The sequence below is a fragment of the Aphelocoma coerulescens genome, chromosome 5 (assembly GCF_041296385.1).
Source record: "Aphelocoma coerulescens isolate FSJ_1873_10779 chromosome 5, UR_Acoe_1.0, whole genome shotgun sequence".
Lineage (NCBI taxonomy): Eukaryota > Metazoa > Chordata > Aves > Passeriformes > Corvidae > Aphelocoma > Aphelocoma coerulescens.
Window position 1 is genome coordinate 21,390,244 of NC_091019.1, and position 20,604 is coordinate 21,410,847.

The 20,604-nt window shown below is 42.9% G+C and overlaps 1 protein-coding gene across 7 annotated transcripts in view; it reads right to left on the bottom strand.

Moving 5' to 3' along the window:
• Positions 1-20,604, bottom strand: part of TSPAN4 (tetraspanin 4) — a 420,840-nt gene that overhangs the window by 186,222 nt on the left and 214,014 nt on the right. The window lies entirely within an intron of this gene.

Genomic DNA, 20,604 nt, shown 5'->3' on the forward strand with positions numbered 1-20,604 from the left:
TGTACCCAGAGCAAAGAATTTTAAAAAAAGGAACCGTGGCCTCGCTCGGCTCGCAAATGCCATATAAAACCCCGGCTCCACATGCCACACACAGACAAGAGAGTGCCGCTGCCCGAGACCCGCGGCAGGGGCAGGAATTATCCGAAAGGCGAGCAGCTGCCGTGGCCCTTTCCTCCCGGCCACATCGCTGTGCCCCGAGCCGCCGGGCTCACTTCGCGCATTCCCGCATCCCGTTCCCGCGGCGGGCGCCTGTGGCACGCCAGCCCCGGCGCTCCATTCCCGGTGCAGCCGCCCCTCCTCCGAGCGCCGCGCCAATGGCGCTGCCCGCCCGCCCGGCCGCGCCCCGCCCGCCCCGGCCCGGCCCCGGCCCGCACCCGCGCCCTCACAGCCCCGCCCGGGCCGCGGGCTCCCCCCCCGCCCCGAAACTCTGAGTACAGGGAAACCGCGCGGAGCCCGAACCTGGGTGCAGGTGGCTTTTGAGGGGCTGCCCGGATACACAGGCGGCGCTGCCGAAAGCAACGGGAATAAGTAAGTGCTGTGAAGGTTTCGTACGCAAAAGCGCTGGGGATGCTCCGCGGGGAGCGGGGTCAGGACAGGCCGTGCTCCCCTTGCCGGAAGGCTCGTTTGTTCCGCTGCAGATCCATCACCGGGATGTTCCTAATTCGCTCAGTCCCACGGAATCATCACTCAGCACAACGTGTGGCCAGCTCATTTGTCCCCCTGTCAGAAGGCACTGATCGGCATCCAGCTCCGTACGCTGGGGAGCACTTCCCTAAAATCTGACAGCTCCCACAGGCAGTAAAGAGTTGAAAATGTGCCACACAACTTCTTCGTGAAGGAAAAATCTTACTGAAACTGTGACAATTACAGTATTAACACTCAGGAAAGCAAGACTCATTTACCATCTTTGCCTCAAATTCCCTGTGCAAGTAACTCACTTGTCTCCGTATGTGCCACCTCCTCTCTGCCTTCCTCCTCTCCTCCTCTGTCTGCCTTTTGATTTTGACTGTAACCTACTGGAGCCAAGTCAAAAGATGGCTGGCTAACATTTTTTTTAAAGGCCTGCCCAGCAGAGAATTAATCAAGATGAAAACGGGTTTTCTTCATGAAGCATCTTGCCAGTCTCAGCATAAATCAAGAGACATGGACACCAATTAATTAAAGAACAAATTAGTAGAAGTAAAATGAGCTGGTTTTACACATAGCCTGAGCAGTTTGCCCCTGCAAACCACCCTCTAAATTCTGTTAATTTATAAACTGCAAACCTAGAGTCTAATTAATTTCCTTCATTTCCTCCACAAACTATAAATACACTGACCGTACCTGGTGCAAGCTTTAGAGAGAAAGAACCTGAGCACAAAACACATGGGTAATAACTCCTGCACCATGTGTTTCAGTAATTCTGATGACTTAGAACTTTTCCACTTTTTGATTTCCCTATCTCTAAAATTAGAGACACTTCAGAGCCATGATGGAGGTCAGTTTTCTGCTCTTCTTCCCTCCCTTTCCTGCACGATATGAACTCTGTCCCCTCAAAGGGATCTTCCTTCCCTAGCACATAAAGATGGTCCTGTGGAAACAGATCTGTTCTTGGTCTGAGTTTCCAATATAGTATTAATTTTTCCTGTGGTACCAAACAGTTCTGCCCCCAACCTTTCTCCACACCTGTATTACAACTAGAGCAGTTTGGCAATAGAAACCCAAAGATGATTCAAATATTTCCTACATCCTCTGTCAGTATACAAACATGCCTGTGCACAGAGCTTCACATTAAATGGTGAAAGAAAAACTAGGTACAGCTCAGTACACAAATTATACTGAAACAGTGACAAGTCAGATAACTGTTATTTAACAAGGGTGCCCATGGTACTGCATTTAACAGAGGAGAATTTGGCATATTTACCGTAAACTAGGCAACTAAAGCCCCAAAGGCAGCTCATTGCTATCTGGATAAGAAAAGGGTTAGAAATCACTTGCTTTTACCTTTCCTGAAGGGAAGAAATCATAAATTCTTAAGAGAAATAAGTCCTTAATATGGCTGGAATAATTTATAAAGCCAAGATATGAGGTAGAAGGGAGAGCTTCTAAAGGTTTTTTCCAAATAAAAAGTAATAAACATCAACACATGGTGGATATATTTCAGACAGATGCAGAAAATGCTTGAGGAAGGCTGAGGTCCCACATAACCCTTGCAATAAAGGGTACTTTTTCTCCAGCCTCTTTTCACCATCATCGCGTAGCACACCTCATGGAAATGACAACTTTTTAAAGGCACTTTAGTGTAAAATGTAGTTCTTAAGTTGTTGCTGTTCTTTCTCATGACAATACCAACAGCTAATTAGAAACAGAGTCATTTGGGATATAGACATTACAATCACTCTTTTATTAAATCTTCCACGCTAGGAATCCCCATCAGAATCACTAACCTAAATGGGAAATCCTTGAGACAGCAATGTTTCACCAACAGGCTAGCTGCAGCTTGGATGACATGGTTGCATGATGGAGTGATGTCCTGCATGGGAACTGGGGGAAAGCTGATGCCATGAAGATTTTTTGCCTTTTCTTTTATACCCCTGTTATACCTTTTTTACAACTTCTGTATTCTTAGTGCTTTTTCCCTACATTCTTGGGCTTGTTTGTCAAGCTGAGAGACTAAACATTTTAGAAGCCTTGTAGCTAGGGATCAGTGTGCCCCAGACCCCAAGGTCCTCTCCAGAACACATTCTGTAAACTAAGATAGAACCATCCAGGGGAAGGTTCCTTGGGGAGGGGGGCTCACTTGAGCCTCTCATTGGGGAATCTTTGATAGATATGCTAATTAGTAAAACCTATAATGTTATACCCAATCTTTTGGGGTGGGCATTCGGCAGGGTGCATCTTGACGCATTTGACCTGGATGTGTGCACCTAAGGATCCTTAAAATAAATACCAAGGTAAAATCCCTTTCCCCCTTCTAACCGTGTACGACTCTTGATTTTAAGACCAGGAAAAGGCATCAAAGCAACAAAAAGAGAAGGGCTGGTGTACTCTACTCTTGCCCATCCCTGGTACAAAGAGGGTGGAAGGGGCATGCTGGGACCAGTATTGACATTTAAGCTGTTTAACAATAAAGTAATACGTGAACCAAGAAGAATAAACCTTGGAAGCATTGCATCACTGGGCCATTGTGTGTAAAGGGTGACTCAAAGGGCAGGTGAATTAGAGTTCTCACAAAACTTTTTGTTAATCACTGAGCCTAAAATCACAGCCTGGACCTAGTGACCTCTGTTCACCTCTGCTTAACATCTGTTTTTTCTCTCCCCAGCTGTATCTCTATATTCCCATCCTGTGGCCAATTCATATTGATTCCTCTCCACAAGAAAACAAGCACTGTGCAGTCTTGCCAGCAGAGGTTCAATTTGTATTGATTCTGGTGGCACGCTACCATTTAGGTTATAACAACTCTGTCCCTGCCACTTTGAGTAGAGGGCTGGTAACCCTTCAACGTCTCCAGCCAAAACCCTGGCCCTGAAAGAGAGGAGGCAGCAGTCTCACTCTAATGACATCAGGTGGGCTCCAGGCAATAAACTGTAAAAGGTTTGGGCATCAGGGGCAGATCTCTTAACTGTGTTATCCCTCCACCCTTTCTCTGAGCAGCCAAGGCTTCAGCTTTCATCTGAAGACACACAGCTTGTTCAGCACACACTTCCCACCTCACCCTGAGCTGCAGCCACCACGGACCCCACACCATGCTCCCACCTCCCTTAGCTGACTCTACTCTTGGTTTCCCCAGTTGTTCTTGCTGCTGCCAGCCCCTGCTGCATCACCTCCACTGGTCATGGCAACAGTCCCATTTAAAGGGGTCATGGGTACCTAGGCCAGTCAGGATGGGGTATGTGCAATACACCTACAACAGATACACATGAGAGCGCGAGCAGCAGTCCTGAGTCCCAGCCTGGGCTGCAGCTGGGGAGTGCTGCTGGACACTGACCCCCAGGGCAGGGACATTGCTGCTGCTGAGGCTGGAGCGGGCTTTGTGTGTGCTCTGAGCTCAAGTGATGGTTAATACATCAAAACTTTCTACTAGGGATCCCAAGAGAACCTGCCTATCCCCATGGTTTTGGTGAGAGCTGCTTTCTGGCCCTCTTCAGCCTCCTACTCGCCTTTAGCTCCTCCTTTGGTGCACCGTGTTTTTCTAGACCCAGCTACTTCTTTGCCTGTTCCATGTTCAGGCCTTCCCCTCCTCATGCCTGTGTGTGATGCCTCTGGAGCCAAAGGACCCATCAACTGAAGCCAACAGTATTTCAATGTAATGTTAGATCAGGCCTTCCTTTTCTTTTGAATTATTTTGTATAGTGCTTTCTCTTCCTCCTCCATGATTTAACACTCACAACCACAAGACACTGGCCCCTTCAGCTCACACAAAATGCAGCCTCTAATTCACATCTTCATTAATTTAGTCTTAAGAGTCTTTTAATGGTTGCACTGTTTTTCCCCCCACTAATGCCTCTTGTCATTGTCTTCAAAATTCTGCATACCTGCTCTATCCTCCTAATGAAACAACCCACTCTGCACTGGCCTTAACAGAGTTTGTTAAGAAGTGATCCATGAAATAGAATAAATTTTAAAGAATCCTGCTAGAAGCTATTACTGAAATATATTATTTAAAACAGGGTATGTATATGACAACTGCTCCTGTTCTGCAGCAGAGGGGTGTGCAAAGGCATGCACGTGACAGGTGACAGCCATTCCCAGTAGTTTCAGTGAACAAAATGACTAAGATCAAACATTACTACAAGAGCAGGATCTTTGTGAGTTAACTAGCTTTGCTTCACACAACAGCACTGAAATCAGCTAAGGACGATCACCTGAGGAATATATTCCAAATGCTCAACTTTTTAATTTCATGTACATACAGATATCACCACATAAAAGCGTTAATCAAACCTGTTTGGCCCTGCCTGTCCTTTTCTTCAGCAACGTGCCTGAAGAGAAATCTCTTGTTTCCTCACCCAATGCACTCTTTGCAGCTACTGTTTGGTTATGTTTGCTTCAGTGATGCAGGTTTTGTAAAAACTGTACCTCTTCCAGAAGTCTAAGAGAAACATTATCTCTTCTGACTGGAGGGTGAACCAAAGTTCAGGGCCAGGCTGGCTGTTTCAGCTAGGAGGGAAAAAAGCCTTGTGATGGAGTCTTTGATTTGTTTGCTTTTGTATATTCATTTTGTATGAATATAAATGACTAAGAGCAAAGCAAAGAGAGTGAGAAGATGATTTTTAACCTGACAGCCTCACACTGCCACAGGTTTTCAGTCTCTGCTCAGCCCTGGCCAGGACTGTTTAGTGTCTTCATCAGTGACATACACAGTGGGATCCAGCACACCCTCACCAAATTTGCAGATGTCATCAAGCTGAGTGGTGCAGTTAACACACCTGAGGGATGGGATGCCATCCACAGGGATCTGGGCAAGCTCTAAAAGTGGGCCCATGGAAACCTCATGAGGTTCAACAACACCAAGTGCAAGGTGCTGCACCTGGGTTGGGGCAACCTCCACTATCAGGCTGGGGGATGAAGGGATTGAGAGCAGCCCTGCCCAGAAGGACTTGGGGGTACTGGCCAGCATGGCCAGCAGGTTGAAGGGGGTGATTCTGCCCCTCTGCTCTGATGAAAGTCCATGTGGAATAGTACATCCAGCTCTGGAGTCCTCAGTTCAAGGAAGACATGGACCTGTTGGGAGTGAGTCAGGAGGAGGGCCCTAAAAATCAGTGGGCTGGAACACCTTACCTAATGGGAAAGGCTAAAAGAGTTCAGATTGTTCATCCTGGAGAAGAAAAGACTCCAGGGAGACCTCATTGCAGTCTTTCAGTACCTAAATGGGGCTTAAGAAAGATAGGGACTGACTTTTTAATAGGACCTGTAGCAATAGGATAAGGGGAAATGTTTTTAAATTTAAAAAGGGTAGATTCAGACTACATAAAAGGAAGAAATTTTTTACAATGAGGGAGGAGATGAAATACTGGAGGAAGTTGTCCAAAGAGGTTGTAGATGCCCCATCCCTGGAAATATTCAAGGTCAATTCAAGCAGCAGTCAACAGGTTTCCTCCATAAATCCTGCTCTCTCCTAAAAATTCACATGGTGCAATGAGTCTGCACATGTTGCCAAGGACTTTAAAAGAGGCACAAGTGGCTCACGAGGGGAGCAATAAAGCCAGTTCCCAAACCAAAAGCCAGACACATTAAAGCAGCCCCCTGAGAAACAGGTAAGTCAAGCAATATCAGTTCTACTCTAGGCTGCAGGTCCTCCAGCTCAGAGAGTATCACCATGGGGCTGTAAACTGAGGATATCTCTGGAATCTTTTGTTATAGAAAGAAATAGGAATGTTTTCTAATAAGTGAAGCAGAAGGCAGTATGCTTCACTGCAACCTCAAACTTACCACATACCTAAGATCACAGACCTTCCCTTTTATTTCCAGGGTCCTTGCTCATCCATTAGCAATTTCAGTATCTGTAAAAGATTACAGTTGCTGGAAAGAAGTCAAGCCCTGGATTGCATGGGCAGAAGTAGACAATCAGACATTCTAGAGATTTCCTCAGCTAATACAAAAATCTGTTGATATTCACAGTTGTACCTACAACTACTTGAAATATTTACTGATGCCTCCAACAAAACTTTGAAAACACATTCCAGTCACAAGCAATTTCACTTATATAGCAGACTTCAGGGTTGGTTGGTTTGTTGTTTGGTTGTTTTTTTTTCATTTTCTTTCTTTTTTTTTTTCCTTTATAAATAAGGAAATTTGCATTAAAAAAAATCTTCAATACTTAATAGCTCATCTCCTTCTGCTCACATGTCACCTGAAGTCATGATCTTTGGTTTATGGCACAATTAGTTGCTATGGAAATAACGTAATCATAGACACAGAGAAAATATTATAGGTATGATATGCAATGCTCTTTATTTAAGCCTGTGAACAAGTAACTTTGCAGAAACCTCATTCCTTTTTACGTGTTCTCATCTGCATAACTGCTGCCATCACCTCTGCCTATGCATTCAGACTCACTGCTATTCCTACATGCATGACTCACACTAAGGGCATTTCCTTCACCCACACTGGAGCTTCTGTGTGTTCAGTGCTGAGAGTGCACACACGAAGAATAGCTGGTGCCATGTCAGACTAAACAAACAAAATCTCTTTTAAAATTACCTGGTATTGGCCCCCAAAACCCTGTGCACCACAGAGCTCCCTCGCCTTTTGTGCTTTCCGGGCTTTTGTCATCCTGTTCTTTGCTAATGATTTCTTTTGTCCAATAGTAAAAATTTTAGAGTAAGGAGATTCCTTGTTTCCTCAGCAAATTCTGCATATTTGAGCCCCGCACAGAGAGGATTATTGCTGCAGATTAAAGACAAGCAGTGCCAGTCTGTGAACTCCTGAAGAAGCAGAAGCCCCATTTCCCTCTTAATGTCTTCAGTAGTAAAGAACGAAAAAGCAGAAATAAAGAACCCATCTGACACCCTGTACAAGAAGAGTTGTAGCCCAAATTAAACTTTTGTCAAGACCTATCTTTGTGGTGTCAGCAGGTCTTAGCAGCACAGATGCAATTTATGTGCTAGTTTTCTTAAAATCAGGTTACTTTCTCTAACCTGAGAGATCAGATGACATTCAAAGAAATACCACTTCAAACACTCATGTGGTACTCAGGATCTTTCTGTCAAGTATAAAGTAAACAGACATGAAAATCTTTAAACTGCACAGTTCCAATGAAAGGAGAAAGTTATTGTGAAAGCAGAAGCAGACAAAACAAAACAATGACTTAAAAAAACTCAAGGATTCAATAATGTTCACTAACTACTGTCTGCCTTTTAACATCTTTATGGATTTTTTCCTTGGAGATTCAAAATGGATTCTCTACTTGTCTTGCATCCTTGAAAACAAGACTAAGGTTTTGCACGCATGTAAGCATGAAGCAAAGTTCTTATAACCATATTTCAGCTCCATTTCCAAAGCAATGAAGGCCCAGAAGCGCTCACTGACCTCACAGGCAGCCAAGCGAGCGCTCAGCACATTTGAGAATCAGGTCACAGAGGGCCCATTTCAACTGAGTACTCAACCACAGTTTTCACTGCTTTGAGATATTCGTGTTCTAAAATAGTAAGCACACATTTAAATTCTTTTAAGAGTGGGATTGTACACAAGCAGGAGAAATGCAGTGTTTCAAAGGCTTCAGATCAAGCTGGACTCTGCACATGCTGCTGTAGTGGATGGAATTCCTCCCTGAGCACACACCTTTGAGGCTGCTGATCTGCAGATCTGCTGGCTGGGAGGTGCCTTCAGCCAAAAGAACAGGGTTTGAAATGGGGTAAGGAGCTCTCCTACCAACAGCTCAGTCAGTAGATGTGAGCGAGCACGCCAAGACCCCAGGGCCGGCCAGACAAGTGATCTCTGCTGCTGCACTGCTGGGCCTGCATCCTTCTCTTCATAGCCAAAAGTCCTCACTTTGCTCACAGATCCCTTAGGCTCCCCCCTAAATGCACTTACTTTTTAAAAAAAGGGACTGAAAATAACCTCTCTAAGGGAGCAACAGATGTACTTCTTTTCATCTTGAAAGATAACTTCTTGGAGTAAGCAAAATTTTTTATGATATGGAAGTTATGTCACACCAACTTGATGCATTTCTTGCAATGCAAAGTGTGTTGGAGAGACCTTAAAATTAAAACTGGAACATAAAAGAGCCTCCAACAAATTAAAAGAGCATTTGAAAGGGAATAATAAACAAAACTACTACATGATAATTAAATATGTATATGAAAATGCAATGAAGTTGTACAAAGTAAATGCAAGTGGCCATATATCTTCTTATATATTCGATTATCAGCTATTGTTTCCTTTCTTAATATTGTATGGAATCACGGGAGTTGTATCATCCCACATAGTAAAAGTAAACAGTAGTGGATCTCTTATCCTTGACATCTCTGTAACCATTCAAGCAAAAATAAAGGAGCTCTTCTGCTATTAAAAAAATAAAAAATAAAAGTAATTCTGGGCAGGACCACAAGCTTTGGCCTTCTGATTTGCTATTCTGAGTATTATAACAGTGAACAGTCAAAACTTAAGGACTGCTAGCAGCAGACACACATTTAAATATGTATTTGAACAGATAACACAAGTGAACAATTTAAGACAATAGCCTAGGATTTACCTGCCTAATAGACATATTAGTGAGTACAATAGTGATAATGCCTGAAATAAAAATGTTCTTTTGGAATAAAAAGTATCACCTGCACTTTAAACCATAAATTTGTATGTACTTGTTCACATCACCACAATCCAGCTCTTTTTATATGTCACTGTCAAAATCTGTAAGTAAACTCATGCTCCTAAGGGTACATCTACACACAAAGAAGAGGCACCTGTATTTTAAAGCAGCAGAGGCATGATACCCTTTCTGCAAAACATACCTAAATTCAGTTATCAAGACATAATACAGATGCTCTAGTTCAGCAGACTCAAGATGACTTAAAAAAAATGAGAAACTCATCTTTATTTATTAAGGTGCTTAATGCTATTTAACTTTAATCATGGAGGCTTTGTTTGGACAGAAATAAGCATATAACTTCGAGCTTTAATGATAAAGGATGAAAGATAATCAGTGCCTGAATTAAGATGCTCATTGCAAAGGTACTGCCAAAGTATCTGTTTAGTCTTTGAAGTCATCATCTATTTTGCACACTGGCTAAGATTCTGAATTTAATCAACACCAAATTTGTGCCTAAATTGCACCTGAGCATTTGTGCTCAGTCTTTCCTGTTAGTCTGTAGTAGGCTTTCAGACATTCCCACTCTGTAAGAAACACTTGTCACAGGACCTTTGCAAAATTTAATCCTGCTAAATCTAAGCTCTAACATACACTAAACTGCTAAAAATGCAAGGTCAACCTCTTCTGCAGTCTGACCTCCAAGCAGTTTGTTTGCTGTGTTATATTTATGAGGATGCTTATGAAGGCAGATTTATACACTAAAAAATTATTCTGCATCAAATCACCAAGAAGCCATCTGAAAAGGAGCTTTTCCACAGAAAAAGGATAACTGTTCCATGATGGTTTTCAGAAATGACAGGGAATGCACAAAGGAAAACCAGGCCTCCTGATTTCTCTATTCCGTATTTCTGCCTTTAAACAGGATGTCTCATTTGATGGGGAAAGAAGACCTCTTTAGAAATATATTTATTTTACACTTATTTTCAGATATCTAAAGACCATACTAAGCTTCTGGATAGCTCCGGTATTGCTAATGATATTTATCTCAAATAACACATGATTATGAGCCTATAAAACTTTAATTAAGATGCTTTATAGCCTTTTACAAGTGTCATCCAAACCTATGCTGTAGGGTGAACTGTACTTTTAATTTCTATTTGTGATGTTTACACTGTGCAAAGAGATTCATTACAGTAAAAGCCAGTTATTATTTCTTAGAAGGCTACACAAATTGTGTGGTAAAAGTCCATCTGGATAAAGCAAACAAGTAATTTTTGTTTGCTTGTTTTGCTTGGAATTCCTATGCAGTCAGTCACTAAAAAAAACAAGCATTAATTTCTGTAGGGGTCAACCACTATAAAACTAACACCATACTTCTGAATCAAGCCAAGCAACAAGGTGTTTAGTGTATTTGCAGGAGCAAAACCTGAAAACATCCAAAAGATAACTCAAACAGCACACAGTGTTTGGGCCCTGATCCAAAACACACTGAAATCATCACAAGGAGTTCTTCCAGTCTCAACACCACAAAAATCTGGCTGCTTTAGCCCAGACAAATCTTGTAGGAAGCTTCTGCCCCACTGATGCCTGGATATTGTGGTGAGCAGGACTGCTGTGAATGGTCATACTCAGAAGAGGTGACATTCAATTTTTTATGCAAGATAGAGGCAGCAGAATTGAGTCCAGGACTCCCTTTACCACTGTGGAATGGGATTTCTTTATTGATCTGTTTAAGACAGGATAGGTGTGACAAGTGTGACAGGACAGATGTGACAGGGCATTAAAGCTCAAAACCTGGGAGGAAAGAAGGGCTGAAATCCCCACCAGAGCCTGCAAGGGATCCCTGCTGGCCTGCCAGCTCTGTGGGGCAGACAAGCAGTCCCAAAGGCGTTCTGGACACCTTTTCCTTCAGACAGGTCTTAGACCCTGTCCTACAGTGAAATGTGTAGCACCTTTCTTGCCTAACAAAACAACCATGGGAAGAATTTAAACAAACACACCCCTTACAGACAAATTTTTAAAAATGCAACTCAAAAAGAAACCAAATCAGCTCCTCAATGAGCAATTGAAACTAGAAAAATGACCCTTTGAAATGAGTAGGACTCAGTGCTGCATCTGACAGTCTGATGGCAGCTTTGGTCCTGCCCAGCATAATCCTGGCCTGGCCTAGGCTGCTGTTCCAACAGCAAACTCCTCTAGAAAGGGAACCAAGACAAAGTTGGCTTTGGCAAGAAAAGGTGCAAATATGATTTTCCTTCATGGAGTAAGTTACAGATCCTTCAAACTCGTGCCTCTTGCAGCTGGAAGCCGACAGCTTCAGATGAGAGGAATTCATCATTATTATTTTAGTATGAGAGCAGCTCACTGATTGCAGCTTGACAACTCAAGTTAATTAGTTGATGAAGGGTCTGATACACTCTGGCTGGCTCCACATCTGTGGAGGATGACACAATCAGTAGAATGAAAACCATACTTAAAAGGTCTTTGATCTTTTTAATCCTAAACTACAGATCACAAAATCCACGTAACAAAACCTAGAGATCAGAGGAATTACACAAGATGTTCCCCTTTCCCTGGCCCTTGGGACAGTCTGGTCTCTGCTGCCTACTGAAGCCCATAAACAGACAGACTTGACTTCAAAAGCATCCTCTTTTCTTCCTAGACTCCCAGTGGTTCTCAATAATAAGACAACTGGTTTGAGCACAGCCTGGCAATGTTCCCCTTATGGCTGCTTTCCCCAGCAGGGAAATACCAAGCTGCAGGCTTTCCTCTGCTCCTGCCAAACACCAGGTGGGATTTACCCACCCTGTCAAAGGGATTATGTCAAGATCATCTGGCCCCACCTATCAATGCACAGAGCCCACGTGCTATTTTGCATCCAAGTTTACACTATGCTTCAGTTCTTACCAACTGACAGCTAAAATAGCATGTGAGGCCATGGTGTCCCAAGTTCCTAAGAAATACCAGAGAAGCACAAATGGCAGGGAAATCTGGCTGGAAAGTGATCTATGTGGGGCTGGAGCCACTGAAAGCCACTAAGCAGTGAGGAAGGGGTAGAGCATTGCCTGTTGGGAACAAGAACGGGCTGTTGCTGGTAGATAGACCTGGGGCCTCAGATCAGTGGGAGCTACTGTACAAATTCAGCCAGCCCTCTGCCCGACTCCACATGGAACTATAGAGCATAGCTGTAAATCTCTCCATGGCCCCTTTTTAGCAACAAGAAAAGCACTTTTTCCCTCTGCCTTTCCTATCCAGATTTTGCACTTTTCAGGGCACAGCCTGTTTCCATCTCCCCTTTTTACTTATCACCTAAAAAGATGAACTGCACTTACAGGTGCTCTCTTAAATCAAAAGCAGAAGAGGCAACTCCAAGAGTCCTTGGGTATATCTGAAATGGGGTCAGAGGTTGCTGGAGAGCAATCAAGAGAAAGGAGGTCACTTCCTCCAGACAAAGACAATGAAATTCCAAGACAAGTAGCTCTTGTTCCCAGAAATTATGAGCAGAGTATGTAACCCAGCAGTCATCTCACCTGGGCCTCCCCAGTCCTGAAAGGGGTTGCAGAGAAAGGCACACAGTTATGGGAACAGAGCCACTATTTGGTAAGTAAGAGACATGCACAACAAACAGAAATGCCTGGGCTGGGAACCCACTCCTGGCATGCTTTAATCTCGTTTTAATCATCCACACGAGGACTCTGTTGACGAAGCCTGTATCCCTCTAACAGGAATATTTCAATCCTGGATCCCTGCTTGTCTACACTTCTTGAAGTATCATAAAAGCAGATGAAGATTTTTTGTGTATGGTATAGGACTGTTTCCTCCCAGTATGACAGTAGCACAAAGGAATTAGCTTCAACAGCTTTCCATGATTTAAGTTTATTTTTTTCACCATGCTGAGTTCTGACAGAAGAGAGGTTCCAGTGAGGGCCATGCTTTATTCTACCTTCACTAGGATGCTATTGAAAATCTTAGGATGAATCAGGACGGCACAGATGCTGCAATAATGTTTGAGCATTCAGGGGACCTCAAAGATTATTTTTTGTTATTACGGTCTAAACAAAAACCAGAAACACTTTTCATGTTGACATTAATTTCTATAACATGGCTTTAAAAACAAAACAACCCCAAAATTCAATAGAGTGTACCCAGGATGGCAATGCCTCAAAATTTGAAGCAGCATGTTGGCATTTTTCCCAGGAAAAAAAAATATATACCTGTGTATACACACACTTTTTTTTTTTTTTTTTTTTTTTTTTTTTTTTTTTTTTTTTTTTTTTTTTTGCAAGATCAATGGAGCTCTGGGGTTTATTCCCATCTCAGCCAGCCAGAGGCAAAGACAGGCTGGTCTGTGCAGTGCCTGAACACTTGAGAAGGAGTTTGATTACCTGAACTCTGCGTGCATCAGAAGTAGTGAACAGCAAGGCTCTCTCAAATCCATGATGCTGAAAAACCTTATCCTTCCTACCCAACACAGAGACCTTAATTTGAGGGCTGCCTGTGCTTCTGGGACAGTTATTAGCCTGTAAAAAACAAGCTCCTAATAGACTGATGAGATTAAAAGAATCCCTTTGGTCATCCCCAGCCAGTTGTGACTAGATCCCTGCACTAGCAGCAGGGCTGGCTAGGGTTTTTCTGTCGGATCAGGTTACAGAAGCTCCTAATCTTAAATCCTCCACCCAACCTACTGCAGCGATGTCTGCAGCTCGGTCTGAGCCAGCCGAAGTGTGACTCATTTTCTGTGGTAAGAGATGCAGTTCCACACATACCCTTACACACTCCTGAAGAGGCATCTGAATGCTGTCCAAAACTTAATTACATGGCATGACAAGCTCTGACAATTAGCAAAGTAGACTGCTTGATGGCTAGGATTTTAAATAAGGATCTTTCAAGGCGGAAACTCTGGAACAGGCATTACTACTGTCATAACATTCTGAGCTGTCGTGAAACCACAGGACCAACAAGACAACCTACAGGCTTCACAACTGTGACTGCAAAGGAAAGAAAATACCCTGGGCGAAAAGGACCTATTTAACTGCACCTGTACCTCACATCCAACATCAGGACCTCAACCCCCTCCAAGAGGGCAGGAACATGGGAGGATTTGGGTCTGCTCTGGACTCCAGGTGGCCCCCATGAAGCAGCTAGAGACCAGGACCACCACCTGCTCTCACTGGAGCTGGAAGAGGCGTTCTCTGTCAAACCACATCAGAGGTCACAGGCAGGTCAGTCCCCATACAAAAGGCCCAGCACTTTTGACACCAGCTCAATCCAAAAGTGCACTGCCTCCAAAATCCCCCATGTTTCCACTCCACTCAGCAGCCCTGAAGGTTGCTGCTCCTCCACTTCTCACTGAAGAGTTTTGGAAAAAGGCTCTTGCTGCCATGCCCCATTTGTGCAGATTTGTCTGATGCCTGCTCAAGGAAATCAGTGTTCACTCACACAGCTCCCACATCTTTGGGGTAAGAAAACAACGCTCCCACTTCTCAGATTTCTCACTTTGTGTGCAAAGGAGAGGGGCAGAGGCAAGGATTTCAGGATAGTAAATATCTGAAGTGACTTGACAGCAAGCAAATCATCACTTTATAGTGTTCATGGCAACAGCTTTTGGCATTGCAGGCGAAGAGACAATTCATTACACAACAAGTAAACTACAATCTTGTATTTGCACGGCAGACATTCAGTGCAGCCCGTTACTGTACATGCTGTGGTGACTGAAAGTTTTATGCTACCATTTACAGATTATCTATGAGATGACTTGATTTTATCAGTTTATCATTTTTATGAAAAAAATAATCAGGGAATGTATTAAATAAATAGGGAAGATGGGTTTCAGTGGAAGGTGGGGGCCTGTTTTCCTTCTATACATGTAAAAATCTCTCACAAGTCTAGCAGAAACGTATTTTAGTCACAGAAAACATTGTTTCAAATATTTGCTTCACAATTTGCTGTTCTTCTATGATACATTGGTTGGCAGTTCCTTTCCCCTGACTGGATTACTCCAGGTTTCAGGTTGGTTCTGGATGTACATTTACAATGAATATATATAAATAAGCATGTGTCAGTGTATACATTTTCACAGAAAGCTAGATTCTTAGGAACTTCACCGATGCCCCTGAGAAACAGATAATTTAATGATTTTTATATTTATTTTAAAACTTCTTATTTTGGGGTTGGACTTTTGTCAGGGTTGAGCGTCAACTTGCCGGCTCATTTTTCTTCTTTAGAATCAAGGATCAAACATCTCTCTAGATAAGAGCATTGAAGCACTGTTCACTTCAACTACATCTGCTTTTAACACCATATGCTAATTAACCTTTGAGTTCCAATACTAATCCCTCAGCGGCTCAAGCTCCTCAGTCATGATTCAGATGTGTAAGCAAGATTCTCAGACACTGCAAAACAACTTAACTACAAGTAAATCAAAAACACTGGATGCTTACACCAATTGAGAACCCAGCCAACCATCTCAAAAGTGCAGAGGCTTCCACTCAGGTAAGCACCACTGCTGAAGTATTTCTCCCCCATGAATATGCTGCCTTTTTCATTCCTGTTGATGCAGTAAGAAATATCTGCAGCAGCATTTCTGAACTGTGCCCTGGGATTTGCTTTCGAATCCTCCCTTTCTTTGAGTAGGGGCTCTGTTTACCCATTTCAGTTGATCTCTGCATGCCAACGTTCAACTCACACAGTTGATATTGCTGGAGCACAGGTGAGATGCCCTTCCCCCAAGCTGTCACCGCCCTCACTGGAGAATCAGCTGCCAGGCTGGCCTCAGCACCTATGGGGGACCCTGATGTGTCACAGTGTTGGACTCCCTCTTGCTCCTCCATCTGCAAGCACAGCCATCCCCGTTCCCTCTCAGGGCGAGCAGCCAGGAAGGGACACAAGTCCCTTCACCCTGTTATTTGCTACCTGCCAATCCACATACCAGAGCCAGCTTCATCTGAGAATCTGTCTTGTAGATTTAATTTTCCTTCCAGGCAAAGGGGTAGCACGACACTGCTGCCAAGTATATGTTTTGTTATGGCCTCCCATTGCTGCTGAATGCCATAGTTTATTCTGTATCAGACTGTTCATCACAGCTCTGTTTTATGCTTTTCAAAGTGTTTGTGGAAGACACACGGTCTGAAGACTGCCCAGGACACTGGGCAGTGCAATACTGCATGGAAACTTCCCTAAAGCAGATAAGAGAAAAAGAGGAGGAAGAACAGCTCCCTAGGGTAAGGACCAACACGGCCATGGCAGTGAGAAAGCTATTGGGATTTATCAGCTCAGCTAGTGCTTATTCCGAAATTCAAATGTTCTTTTCCTTCTCCCTGTGTGGGCCAATCTAGCGCACACTGAAGTCAGCGGGAGGTCTGCCTATGAGACTGAAGAGCACATAGGCAAACTTTAGAGAAACTTTTTCATTTAGAGAATAAAAGTCATTTCCCTGTAGATGTGAAAGAGCTAAATATCAGACATCTGCAGCTACCTTACTGACAGCTGCCCTTCTACACTGAGCCTCTAGTGTTCAAAAACCTTCATGTGCCTCCCGATGTGCTGAATGAGAGGATTAGATCTGACCTTTTGAGAAAAGAAGCAAGGGAAAGATGGGGGTCAGTCTACTTTGCACATGAAACAACAAAACAGACTAAGACTTTGTCCCTAAAGCTTACATAGGCTGTCAGACTGAAGCCATTTCAGCCATTCCACTTCTTACACAATCTTCCACTGCTGGGTACAGAGTTTAATCCCTGTGCTTCAGTTCTGCTCACCCTATTTTTTTAATATTATCTCCCATCAGCTTCTTGAGGTTTCTAGGTAGCAGTGCAATGCTACTACAGATGGACATGCTCTGTGACATAGCAAGAACAGCATTATGATAATGACAAGGAGGAGGTACCCAGCACACAACTGACATATGGTTATAAGCACAGGGACACAAACACAAACTCGTTAACACATAATGCATGCCAAGATGCTTTTTAATGGTGTTAGCGGGTAACAAGAAAAAGCTTTCCTAACTTTACTGCTAATTACCATTATAACAACTACTAGTCTTCACTAAAGTGTCTTCTGCTTTTACTAGAAGAGCAATTACATACAGTTAGTCATTCCAGTGTTACTTACTCTGTGCTCAATCACTACACTGTCTGGATAAAAAACTCACTTTAACCAGAACAAGTATTACAACCCATGTGTTGATTTGATTCCTCTGAGACAGGTCTGAAAATGGAAATGGAGGTCTCCCACATTTCCATTATCTTGGCATTGTCCTGAAGAAGTTCACTAACAGATAGCACTCAGTAGAAGTGAGAGAAAGCACCACAGAAATGGGGAAACACAGTAGGGACAGGTGGTGATAGTGAAAAGGAGTGAGACATGCTGTCATCACATAGGGAGTATTTTAACTTTGCTTAAAAAAAAAAATCACATACCAAAAGGAGCTGCTAGCCACACAGTCAAAGCCAAGAATTTCATTGGATTTGGACAAAAAATACAGAACAGCTTCATATTTCCAAAACATACAGCCTTTCCAGAGTGGCAGCTACTGCGTCCCCATCATGCTGATGAAAATCCACAGCACTGGACCCACGTGTCCAAGGCCTCAGTCAATTGCAGAGAGTCTACCTCAAGCCCTGCTCTGCCTTTCCTCTCTCGACAGCCCCTGTCTCAAGAATATATGAAGATATTCAAGCATGTTTGCAAGAAGGGAACAAGCTGTTGTTCAGCCACAATGACAAGTCTCCACAAAGGAAGAGTTCACTTTTTACAGCTGATAGGTATGTATGTTGAAAAGGTGCAAACAAACACCTTTGAAACCAACCACCCAAATGTTAATAATCAAGTTTAAGGGCTCGGCACGTTATTTCAGATGAAGACAAATAATTCTTTTATAATGTATGCATGTGGAAGCACAATGCAATGTAGGTAGGCACTGCAGTACAAACGAACATTCACTAACAAGCTAGCATTTTCCAAAGGCCAAAGGACAGCTCTGCCACAGGGATACAACAAAATACAAGGACGCGTCAGGTGGATTTTGGCAGTAGATGTTATAGCAAGTAAAGTATATATGAAATATGTATCAATAAATGCACCCTCCAGCTGCTCCTTGTTTTTATTCTGTCTTTGCTACTGACGCTTATAATATAAAACAGTATCTTTTTGGCTCACAGAAAGATCTTGTTCCATCCACTTTTTCAAGGCATGCTCCATAAATCCTATTTGCAGCATAAATCATACCTTACAACAAATTATATTTAGTGGAAATAATCTCCAAAGGTAGTTGCTTAGTATATGGAATAAAGCCATCGTTTATATTAAATTTCACATCTGTAATATTTTAGCATGCACAGTAGCAAACAAAGGAACCACAAACAAGTCCACTTAATGTATCTTTAAACAGCTTAAAAAATACTTCTCCCCAATTTTTATTAATTTTTTTCCAAGGAGATAGAAAAGCTGAAAACCTTCATAGCCTCACAGTCCTAGAGCCTTTTATCATACTGCAAAGGTGAGAAATGCACTTCAGTTGGTTTCACCAGCACCCCCCACGTAAGACTGTCTTTTTAAAAAGTCCAGTAAAAGTCTCTTCAAGAAAGATGCTGCCAGAGCCTGAATCAAAGCTGATGGATAGGAATTATTTGATCAAAGCATGAGAACAGAAAAGCATTTTTATTAAGTGGTCTTATGCTTTAATGCCTTTGTACATTTATTCATTGATCTGGGCTTTAACAACAGCTCTCTCCAAATCTATTGCTGGTGAGAGACCTTTTGTGTATTGCACCATGTCACATACCCCACTGCAAGTAACAAAAGCCCTAATCAATAGAAATGCAACTGGATTTTTGGTCATGAACACAAAGAGTCACCATTTGGTCTTTTTTTATCATGCTTGCACATGCAATTTTCTTGGTGGTCAAGTACTCAAGACAGAGTATTGGTCTAAATCAGTGGCTGCTGAGAGCCTTATGCCTGTAATATTAGGACAGAGGAGCTGCAATTACTATCTAAATGTGATAATTCATATCAAGCTATGAGGTTCCAGTTTAGATTGCTAATTTACAAATAACAAACACTGAGGGGGGGGAACAGAAAATATGCTGTTTCTTCACTTCCTCTCTCTTGGCCTTTTATCTACCTCACACTCAAATACTCCTTTCTGATGAAAGTGGGAGCTTCCTGGCTTTCTGGTTCAATACTTACTTCTAACTTGGAAATATTCTGAAATACGTATTTTATTGCTGATATTCTGTATGTTAACTAAACCCAAACCAAACCAAACAGTAAACCCCGAAGTTTGCCTTCACCATAGGTCTGTACCAACAGAGAAGGCACCATCGGCCTCACACAGAAATTGCACAGGGGCCCTAATCTGTCGGAAGATAAATGAGCAGAAAAGCCAAGTTTCCAAATGCCCTCTGCTGGCACCTGTCAGTATTCCACCCCGTTCCTAAACTACCAAGCTAATTCTGAAGGGTTATCATTTGAAGATATCATTAACAGGCTGCAGAACCCAGCCGTGCTCCTGCCACGGGATCCAGGAGCCATGTCCCCACCCCTGGATGTGCTGGCTCACAAAACCCAGCACTGCTGTCACAGGGAGCACCACAGGCATCACCCAGCCCCTCCCCACATCCACCCCAGCACTGGGCACAGTACAGGGCTACAGCTGTAACAGCATCAACAAAGTGACCCGTGGTTTTTAAATCATTCTACCAATTTTTCCCCGAATTAGTGGATTTCCAAGCATGATGGAATGACCCCCTTATTTCCAATATCCCCCTTAGCCATCCACTAGGAATTTGAAAAAGTTATTAGGAACTTGTAGATACAAAAGCCAGGTTACACTTCCTTGATATTCTGGCTGTGAATTACTATTCCTTTACTATTACTTTTAAGTGACAGATTGTCACACAGATTGTGTCTGATGATGTTTCAAAGTTGTTTCACTTCCATGTTAACAACTAAGCCATGATATCAGAATACACCAACAATTAATAATACAGATTGGGAATGCATATCCTGGAGGGATCACTAACTTCCTGACGGAGATGATTCTGCGTTTCCATGGTGGAACTCACAGAAATAGCTGTTGAAGACATAGGCCTGGCAATAGAGACAGCAACAGGGCTGCCTGTTTGAGTTTGCACTGGTTTAACACCTGTAGGGATGACAGATTTTAATTCTGTCATCCTTTGCCATATTTACACTTAATTGTTTTTTGGATGGGGTAGGGAAATAACCCTGTTTGGTCTAGAAACTGGAAGGGTGCCCTGCTTCCAGAGGGGAAATCAACTTGATCTTTACATTCTGGTCAAGTGGAACCCATGATCATTAGCACAATACTAGAAAGACATTTGGTTTTTGACATGAGAAATGCC